The sequence below is a fragment of the Manihot esculenta genome, chromosome 12 (genome assembly GCF_001659605.2).
Source record: "Manihot esculenta cultivar AM560-2 chromosome 12, M.esculenta_v8, whole genome shotgun sequence".
Taxonomy (NCBI): Eukaryota; Viridiplantae; Streptophyta; class Magnoliopsida; order Malpighiales; family Euphorbiaceae; genus Manihot; species Manihot esculenta.
In genome coordinates, this window is record NC_035172.2 from 25,497,261 (window position 1) to 25,506,810 (window position 9,550).

Sequence of the window (9,550 nt, forward strand, 5' to 3'; positions counted from 1 at the left end):
TTAGAATTCAAATGAAAATGAATCTAGACAAAAGTTTGAATTTAATTCACTTCAAAGCAAATTAAATATGGATATATTTAAATCGACCCAAAAAGGCAAGTATCAAAACTCCACAAATAGAATCAAAAAGAAAAAAAAATAAATTTCACTCAATTCAGCATCATGGACAAATTTTGTGGTCTTAAAGGAAGGATTTTATATCAAATCAATTTAGATGCAATTGCCTTAAATGTACACTTTAGAAAATAGGTAGAATTTCTTGTCTCTTAATCTAGATTCAACCCAATTCAAAATTGATTCTCATAAATTACAGCTGATGTGCTGAGATCCAAAGAATAGGGTTTTAATGTGCATGTAAGCTTGATCCTTCAAGGAGGGTACTCCTTTCCTCTCATTCTTTTCTTTTTGCTTGCCAGTGGCGCCTAACGGCCTCTCTGCTACAGTGACGTGACACTGACAATTTGGAAAGTAACACACGAACAAGGTTTTATGCTACTTGAAAATTATTACCTAGAGTATAGATACAAGCAAACAATACTCTAACAATGTCAAGGAAGCAAAAGCAAGCTTAAACCACAAAAACAGAAACTTAGAATTCAAATGAAAATGAATCTAGACAAAAGTTTGAATTTAATTCACTTCAAAGCAAATTAAATATGGATATATTTAAATCGACCCAAAAAGGCAAGTATCAAAACTCCACAAATAGAATCAAAAAGAAAAAAAAAATAAATTTCACTCAATTCAGCATCATGGACAAATTTTGTGGTCTTAAAGGAAGGATTTTATATCAAATCAATTTAGATGCAATTGCCTTAAATGTACACTTTAGAAAATAGGTAGAATTTCTTGTCTCTTAATCTAGATTCAACCCAATTCAAAATTGATTCTCATAAATTACCGCTGATGTGCTGAGATCCAAAGAATAGGGTTTTAATGTGCATGTAAGCTTGATCCTTCAAGGAGGGTACTCCTTTCCTCTCATTCTTTTCTTTTTGCTTGCCAGTGGCGCCTAACGGCCTCTCTGCTACAGTGACGTCTGTCTCTGTCAAGTGGGCCCGTATCATCAGGTGCCATACCTATGTCAGGCAACCATTTAATTTCTCCCAGTGCGCATGCGAATAGGGCTGCGAAAGGACAGGACTTGCCCATTCTCCCCATGTCTCCTTCTCGGGCCGGTTTCCTACTTACTGGGCTTGGGCCTGCGGACGACCCGGCCTGTCATTCATGCTAGATCCCGGGTCGAAGCCACTGGACAGGCCTGCCTAGGGGCGCTCCGAGCTCAGGGCCTGGTCTGCTCTCGTGGGCCCCGATTTAGCCCAAAGGGGGTGCGAGGCCCGACGGTTATCAACAGCCATCGATTGAGATAGGTAAGGCAATATAGATGAAATAGGAAGCGTATCACAATTTCAGCCACATCAAGATAAGTAAAGCAAAGATGATTTTTTTTTATGGATTTCGAATTTTTCTTTAAAAAAAGATTAGGTAATGATTCATAATCAAGAAGGTGCAGCCATGGACACACAAACTTCATCGAAATCAACAAGGAAGAAAAGAAAAACTAAAAAACCCTAAAACTTAAGATAAATCAAAATTTACCACATTTTGGCTCTGATACCAACTGACGTGGAACCCTATAGCACAAGCCTCAAATCCACACGCACAAGTAGATATAAAATCCAAAGATTTAATAAACCCACCTCCTATGGCACCCCACACTTAGAGAAGCTGAAATACCAATGATCAAATGATTTAGATGAGAATCCGACAAATGCCACAACGAATAGTTGATCAGTGTTAAAGGAAGTAAATATGTTAATATATGAAGTAAATATTGATAGATGGATTAGTTGCTTAATCTTAGGGATTGTATAATCATAGGCTTGATTTTCCTTCCTGCTTAGATACCGTCTCTCATGTATAAATAGGTTGTAATCTCTATTGTGAAATACAACAAATATTATCCTTCTACATGGTATCAGAGCCATTCTCATAGAGATTTTTTTTCTTTTTTCTCTCGTTAAGTTTTAAAAATTTTTTTTGGAGACTTAGGGCTCCGTTCATTTTGGTTATCCATAAAGGGTAACATTTGGATCTCACTATCGCTGGAGTCGCCACACCGACCCCTTGTCCGATCTGAGGTTTGTTTGCCGTTCGGGTGTTGGGTGGAGGTGTTTTTTTGCACTGTTCATATCCGGGTACTGTTCATCGGCACTGTTCATCGGCACTGTTCACGGGTACTGTTCATCGGTACTGTTCATGGGTACTGTTCTTCTGATCCTTTGTTATTTTGATTGTTTTTGGGTTGGTTGTCCTGATGGCTGAAGTTAAACCACTGTAATTGATGTGATTCCTGTGATGACTAAAATCACGGAACACAAATTAAATGGATCTAATATTTTAGATTGGAGTAAAACTATCCGTATTTATTTATAAAGTATTGCAATGGATGATCATCTTACCAAGGATCCTCCAACTGATGAAACTCGTAGAGATTGGATGAGGGATGATGATCATTTGTTTCTATAGATTCGAAATTCTATTCATAGTGAGGTGATTGGTCTTATTAATCACTGTGAATTTATTAAAGAATTAATGGAGTATTTGGAATTTCTGTATTCTGGCAAAGGGAATATTTCCCGTATTTATGATGTGTGTAAGGCGTTTTACCGAGCCGAGAAAAATGATAGAACTTTGACATCCTATTTTATGGATTTTAAAAAAGTTTATGAAGAACTTAATGTATTGATGCTCTTTAGTACAGATGTGAAAACTCAACAAGCTCAATGAGAGCAAATGGCTGTTATGAGGTTTCTTGCAGGTACTCCAGAGTTTGAGACAACTAAATCTCAGATTCTTTCTAACTCTGAAATATCATCGTCACATGATGTGTACACTAGGGTATTGCATACATAATCTCCAATTCCTTCACACCCCACTAGTGCCCTTGTTAGCCGCAATGACAGTGGCAGACAGAATAATAGAGGTGGGCAAAGGGGAGGTTTTAATGGTGGTAAAAGATCTCAGCGTTCTGGGAAAACAGGTTCTACTTCTGACTCGGGAGGAATCATTTGTTATTACTGTCGCGAACCTGGACATACTAAGAAGACATGTCAAAAACTACAGAATAAGAATCAGCGCACACAAATAGCGCATATGGCGGTTGAGGCCCCTTCAGATTAGGGGATTTTGATATCTGAAGATGAGTATGCACAATTCACCCAATACCAGGCATCTCTGAAATCCTCTAATTCCTCCTCTATCACTGCAATTGTGCAGTCAAGTAACTCTACTGCATGTCTTGTGTCTTCATCCTCCAAATGGGTTATTGATTCTGGTGCTACAGATCATATGTCAGGTAATTCTACCCTTTTGTCCAATCTTGAGTCTCATGCATCGACTTCTTATGTTACTCTTGCTGATGGTACTAAATCTTTTGTCATGGGTTCTGGTCATGTCAACTTAACCCCTTCTCTTTCTATATCCTCTGTGTTATGTCTCCCTAAGTTCGCATTTAATTTGCTTTCTGTTAGTAAACTCACTCGTGCATTGAATTGTTGTGTCTCATTCTTTCCTGATTACTATATTTTTCAGGATCTTTCGACAGAGCAGATTATTGGTAGAGGGCGTGAGTCAGAGGGTCTCTACGTCTTGGATCAACAACTACCTAGATCACTTGCATGTTCCACGCGTTTAACACCTTTTGATGTTCATTGTCGTTTAGGGCATCCTTCTCTCTTGGCTTTGAAGAAGTTATATCCACAGTTTCATTCTTTGTCTCTTTTAGATTGTGAGTCTTGTCAATTTTCCAAACATCATCGTTTGCCTTCAGTATCTCGAGTCAATAAACGGGCTTCGTCCCCCTTTGAGTTAGTACATTCAAATGTTTGGTGTAACGACCCGGAAGCTGGACCGCTACCGGCGCTAGGATTCAGATCGACTTAAGGTCGCCGGGACCCGTAGCAAGCCTACTATACATCCTGTACATCTGATAAAATCCCATACATGATCATACATTTTCATAAAAACTTAAACTTTTCATACACCAAGCTTGACCTGTGCATGCACCATAACTGTAAACATACAAACCCCATACTAGAGCCCTCATCAAATGCTCTAGTTGGGTCAACATTACATACATCAAGCTTGGTTCAACATAAATCATCATTAAAACATTAACATAAGATCATGTACAAAAAGGGATTAACCATTCATTAGGGCCAAGCAATATACTAATCCTCATTACATCACTGTACAATACCTTACATTATTTTACATATCATGTCCACTACTAATCTATTACATACACATAGCTTTTACCCTTGACGACTTCCCGATCTATCCTGAACCTGCAAAACTGGGGGTTAGGGGAAAAGGGTAAGCTACAAGAGCCTAGTGAGCAGAACAATAAAAACAGTTTGTAAACATATGCCATCATGAAATGCATCACATCACAAACAATTCACATTACGGATGGATTTGTCACCAATAACCCTCTACATAGTCCAATTGTGCCAAGGGCGTAGTGCAGGCCACACCTGGTCTTTCTCTTACATATACATATCATAACATTATCCAACCATGCCGGGGGCGTAGTGCAGGCCACACCCGGACTTTCTCTTATATAATGCCAGGGGCGTAGTGCAGGCCACACCTGGTCTTCCACATCATAACATAGCATATCATATCGAGGGCTAATGGATCATCCAATATCCATCCACATCAACAGCAAATTATGCAATGCATCATATTCGTGAATTCTAATGCAACAACCTATAAGCATGGCAATCGTGATGCATGAACATGCTTAAAAGCTTAGTTACTTTTAAAAATGAAAAGTAGTTCTGTTCTATTCACCTCTGGCTGACTCGGAAACAGCTAACACTGCTGGCCTCCTCGGTTTCTGGGGTCCGAACATACACAGGTGGACTCAAATGAGGGACCAAACAAACTCTAACATGACTCTAAACAACTCCTCAAAACCCCCCTAAAACATCATAAAACATTCATAGAAAACATGCAAAGGAAGGCTGAACAGGGGACTTTCGGCGGCCAAAGGTCCCTCCAGAGCCAAAAGTCAAGCACTTTCGGGGGCAGGGTTCGGCGGCCGAAGGTGCTTCCAGAGCCGAAAGTCACAACCTTCGGGGGCAGGTTCGGCGGTCGAAACTCCCCTCCAAAGCCGAAGGTCCAAACTTTCGGGGGCGAGCTTAGGCGGCCAAAATTGCCTCCACAGGCAGGTTCGGCGGCCGAAATGGCTTCGGCGGCCGAACCTGGGCTCTCCCAAAGGGCAGAACCCGATTTTGCCTTGCATATCCAACCACCCACAACAACCCAACATGCATCAAACTATACTAAAACATGCATAAACACATTTCCAAGCATATAGGGGCATAAAACTAACCTATACCCCAACAAACATCACATTTAGCATACATTTAACATTTAACTAACATAAACCCTAATATTTTACACCTAGCCTAAACATGCATCAAAACCCTTAACCCCTTCTTAAAACTTTCTTAAAACATCATAAAAGGCGTGGATTGACACTTACCTCTTGAAGATCGAGAGGAGATGCGATCCTAAACTCGGAGATATGGAGGAACGAGCTCCGGGGGTCTCCAAGCTTCAAAACTTTGATCTTTAGCTCAAAAGCTTCAAAACAAGATGAAGGCTTGTCAAAAACTTGAAAGATTTGAAGGAAAACATAAAATCGACCAAAGGAAGGCGAAATCTCACCTATGCCCGAAAATAGAGAGAGAAAACTCGCCCATTTTTGGACATAGAGCCTTTTATAGGTGGCTGGCCAGACCACCTTCGGGGCCAAAGGTGCTTCCGCAAGAGCACCATGTTCGGCGGCCGAACCTGGACTCTTCCTCCATGGTGTTTTCTTTCAAAAACTCATTTTCTTTCTTCATTAAAACTATAAAAACATATAAAAACATTTTATAAAAACATATTTTACCCTTCTAGAGGGTTTCGACATCCGAGATTCCGCCGGAAAGTAAGAATTCCGATGTCGGGGTCTAGCCGGGTATTACATTTAGAGTCCTTGTCCTACTGTGTCTAAGTGTGGCTTTAAGTACTTTGTTGCTTTTGTTGATGACTTCTCTCGTACTACTTGGCTATTTTTAATGAAGAGTCATTCAGAATTATTTTCTATCTTTTGTGCGTTTTATGCTGAAATCCAAACTCAATTCAATGTTTCCATTCGTATATTGCAAAGTGATAATGCTAAAGAGTATCTCTCTGGGGAATTTCAATCTTATTTGTTATGAAAAGGGATTTTTCATCAGTCTTCTTGTGTTGACACTCCTTCACAAAATGGAGTTGCCGAAAGAAAAAATCGTCATCTTCTTGAAGTAGCTAGAGCCCTCTTATTCCAAATGAAAGTACCTAAATGTTTTTGGGCTGATACTGTATCCACTGCTTGTTTTTTGATTAATCGCATGCCTTCCTCCATCTTTCATGGTGATATCCCTTATAATATTTTATTTCCCACTAAATCTTTGTTTCCTATTGAGCCACGTATCTTTGGGTGTACTTGTTTTGTTCGTGATGTTCGTCCACAGGTTACTAAATTGGATCCCAAATCACTCAAATGTGTCTTCCTTGGCTACTTTCGACGTCAAAAAGGGTATCGTTTTTCTCCTGATCTGAATTGGCATCTTGTGTCTGCAGATGTAACATTCTTTGAGTCCACTCCGTTTTTTCCGCCATCATCTGTTTATAACACCCAAGGTGAGGAAGATGACCTCTTGTTATACACTGTTCGCTCTCTGTCTCCTCAGACTACTCCTACACCTTTCACTCATGTGCCAGGTCGCCCTCCCATCTTTCATATGTATTCCAGACGCTTAGAGGACTCTGACTCCGCTCCGCTACCCGCTTCTTCGTCGACAGATCCTGCTCCCACTGATCCTTCACTGTCTGATTTGGATTTGCCCATTGCTCCTCGCAAAGGTAAACGTACTTGCACTTATCCTATTTCAGCTTGTGTCTCTTATGATCAATTATCCTCTTCTTCTCGCTGTTTTTCCACTGCTTTAGATTCTATTTCAGTTCCCAAAACTGTTATTGAGACTTTGTTCCATCCTGGTTGGCGTACTGCAATGGAAGAGGAAATGATGGCCCTTGACACTAATGGTACTTGGGAGTTGATGTTCTTGCCCCCAGGAAAGCGAGCTATTGGGTGCAAATGGGTATTTGCAGTGAAAGTAAATCCTGATGGATCTGTTGCTCACCTCAGGGCCCGTTTAGTGGCCAAAGGTTATGCACAAACTTATGGAGTTGACTATTCTGATACATTTTCCCCAATTGCCAAGCTCGCATCTGTTCGATTGTTTATTTCCTTAGCAGCTACACATGATTGGCCTTTGCATCAACTAGATATTAAAAATGCTTTTCTTCATGGTGATCTTCAGGAGGAGGTCTATATTGAGCAACCACTTGGTTTTGTTGCTTAGGGGGAGTCAGGCAAGGTTTGTAGACTTTGAAAATCCCTTTATAGCTTGAAACAGAGTCCTCGGACATGGTTTGGCAGGTTTAGTGAGGTGGTCCAACAGTTTAGAATGAAGATGAGTAAGTGTAATCACTTAGTATTTTATAGAAATTCTGATAGCGGAGTAATTCTGCTTGTAGTATATGTGGATGATATCGTTATCACAGGAAGTGACATTACTGGCATCACATCCCTAAAAGAATTTCTTAAAACACAGTTTCATACAAAGGATTTGGATTCATTGAAATATTTCTTCGGAATCGAAGTTATGCGGTGTAAGAAAGGTATCTTCTTATCTTAAAGAAAATATGTCCTTGATTTGTTAGCAGAAACAAGAAAATTGGGTGCTAAGCCTTGTAGTGCCCCAATGACCTCTAACCTTCAACTTACCACAGAAGACAGTGAGCCATTTGCAGATCCTGAAAGGTATAGAAGATTAGTTGGCAAGCTGAATTATTTGATGGTGACTCGCCCTGATATTGCATATTCAGTGAGTGTGGTAAGTCAGTTTATGTCCTCTCCTACTGTTGCCCAGTGGGATGCTTTGGGACAGATTCTTTGTTACCTTAAAGGGGGCCCAGGGCGAGGCCTATTCTATGGTAACCATGGGCACTCAAATATTGAATGCTTTTCTGATGCTGAGTGGGCAGGCTCGAAGGTTGATAGGAGGTCAACTACTGGGTATTGTATTTTTGTGGGAGGTAACTTGGTCTCATGGAAAAGTAAGAAGCAAAATGTGGTCTCCCGTTCTAGTGCTGAATCTGAATATCGAGTCATGGCACAAGCCGTTTGTGAAATCTTGTGGGTATGTCAACTATTGGAAGAATTTGGGTTCTCAAATTCGGTGCCTGCTAAGTTATGGTGTGATAATCAAGCAGCTATCCACATTGCCTCCAATCCAGTATTTCACGAGAGGACTAAACACATCGAGATTGATTGTCATTTTGTTCGTGAAAAGATTCAACAAAAGATAATATCAACAGGACATATCTGAACTGGAGAATAATTAGGAGATGTCTTCACTAAAGCTCTAAATGAAACTCGAGTTGAGTATATCTGTAACAAGTTGGGCATCATTAACATTTATGCTCCAACTTAAGGGGGAGTGTTATAGGTTATAGGAAGTAAATATGTTAATATAGGAAGTAAATATTGATAGATGAGTTAGTTGCTTAATTTTAGGGATTGTATAATCATAGGCTTGATTTTCCTTCCTGCTTAAATACCGTCTATCATGTATAAATAGGTTGTAATCTCTATTGTGAAATACAACAAATATTATCCTTCTACAATAAGTTAGCCAAGATTCTTGGTGCAATTGATGAAAGCAAATCCTTACTCTCACTCAAAGCAATACACATCAAAGGCATGAAAAAGAATTCTGAAAATTTAGATTCAAAACTGCCTCTTACAAGTGTTTCTTATTCTTATATAGTAAGGAGAGAGAATAAAATTCTAAGACACTATTCTTAGGTCTGGCCGAACCACACACAAGACCTAAGCCCAATCACACGCTAAAATAACACATCAAACACATAATTATTAAAACTGTTGAATCCCACATCGGTTGTGAAAAGGGGTAATGTGCTCCTTATATGGGCCATAGGCATTCCTCCCCCTTGAGCTTACTTTTGGGGTGTGTTAGGCCTAGCCCAAATTTAACATGGTATCAGAGCATCCCATCCGATGTTAGACCTCTCATAAATATGTCACACACTAATAAAAATTCTGAGCATGAGGGGGTAATGTGCCCCTTATATGGACCATAGGCACTCCTCCCTCTTGAGCTAGCTTTTGGAGTGAGTTAGGCCTGGTCCAAATTTAACATTGTTGAATCCTACATCAGTTGTGGAAAGGGATAATGTGCCCCTTATATGGGCCATAGACACTCCTTCTCCTTGAGCTAGCTTTTGGGGTGAGTTAGGCCTGATCCAAATTTAACATGGTATCAGAGCCTCCCCATCCGATATTGGGCCTCCTATAAATATGTCACGCACCAGTAAAATTCTGGGCGTGAGGGGGTATGTTGAATCCCACATCGGTTGTGGA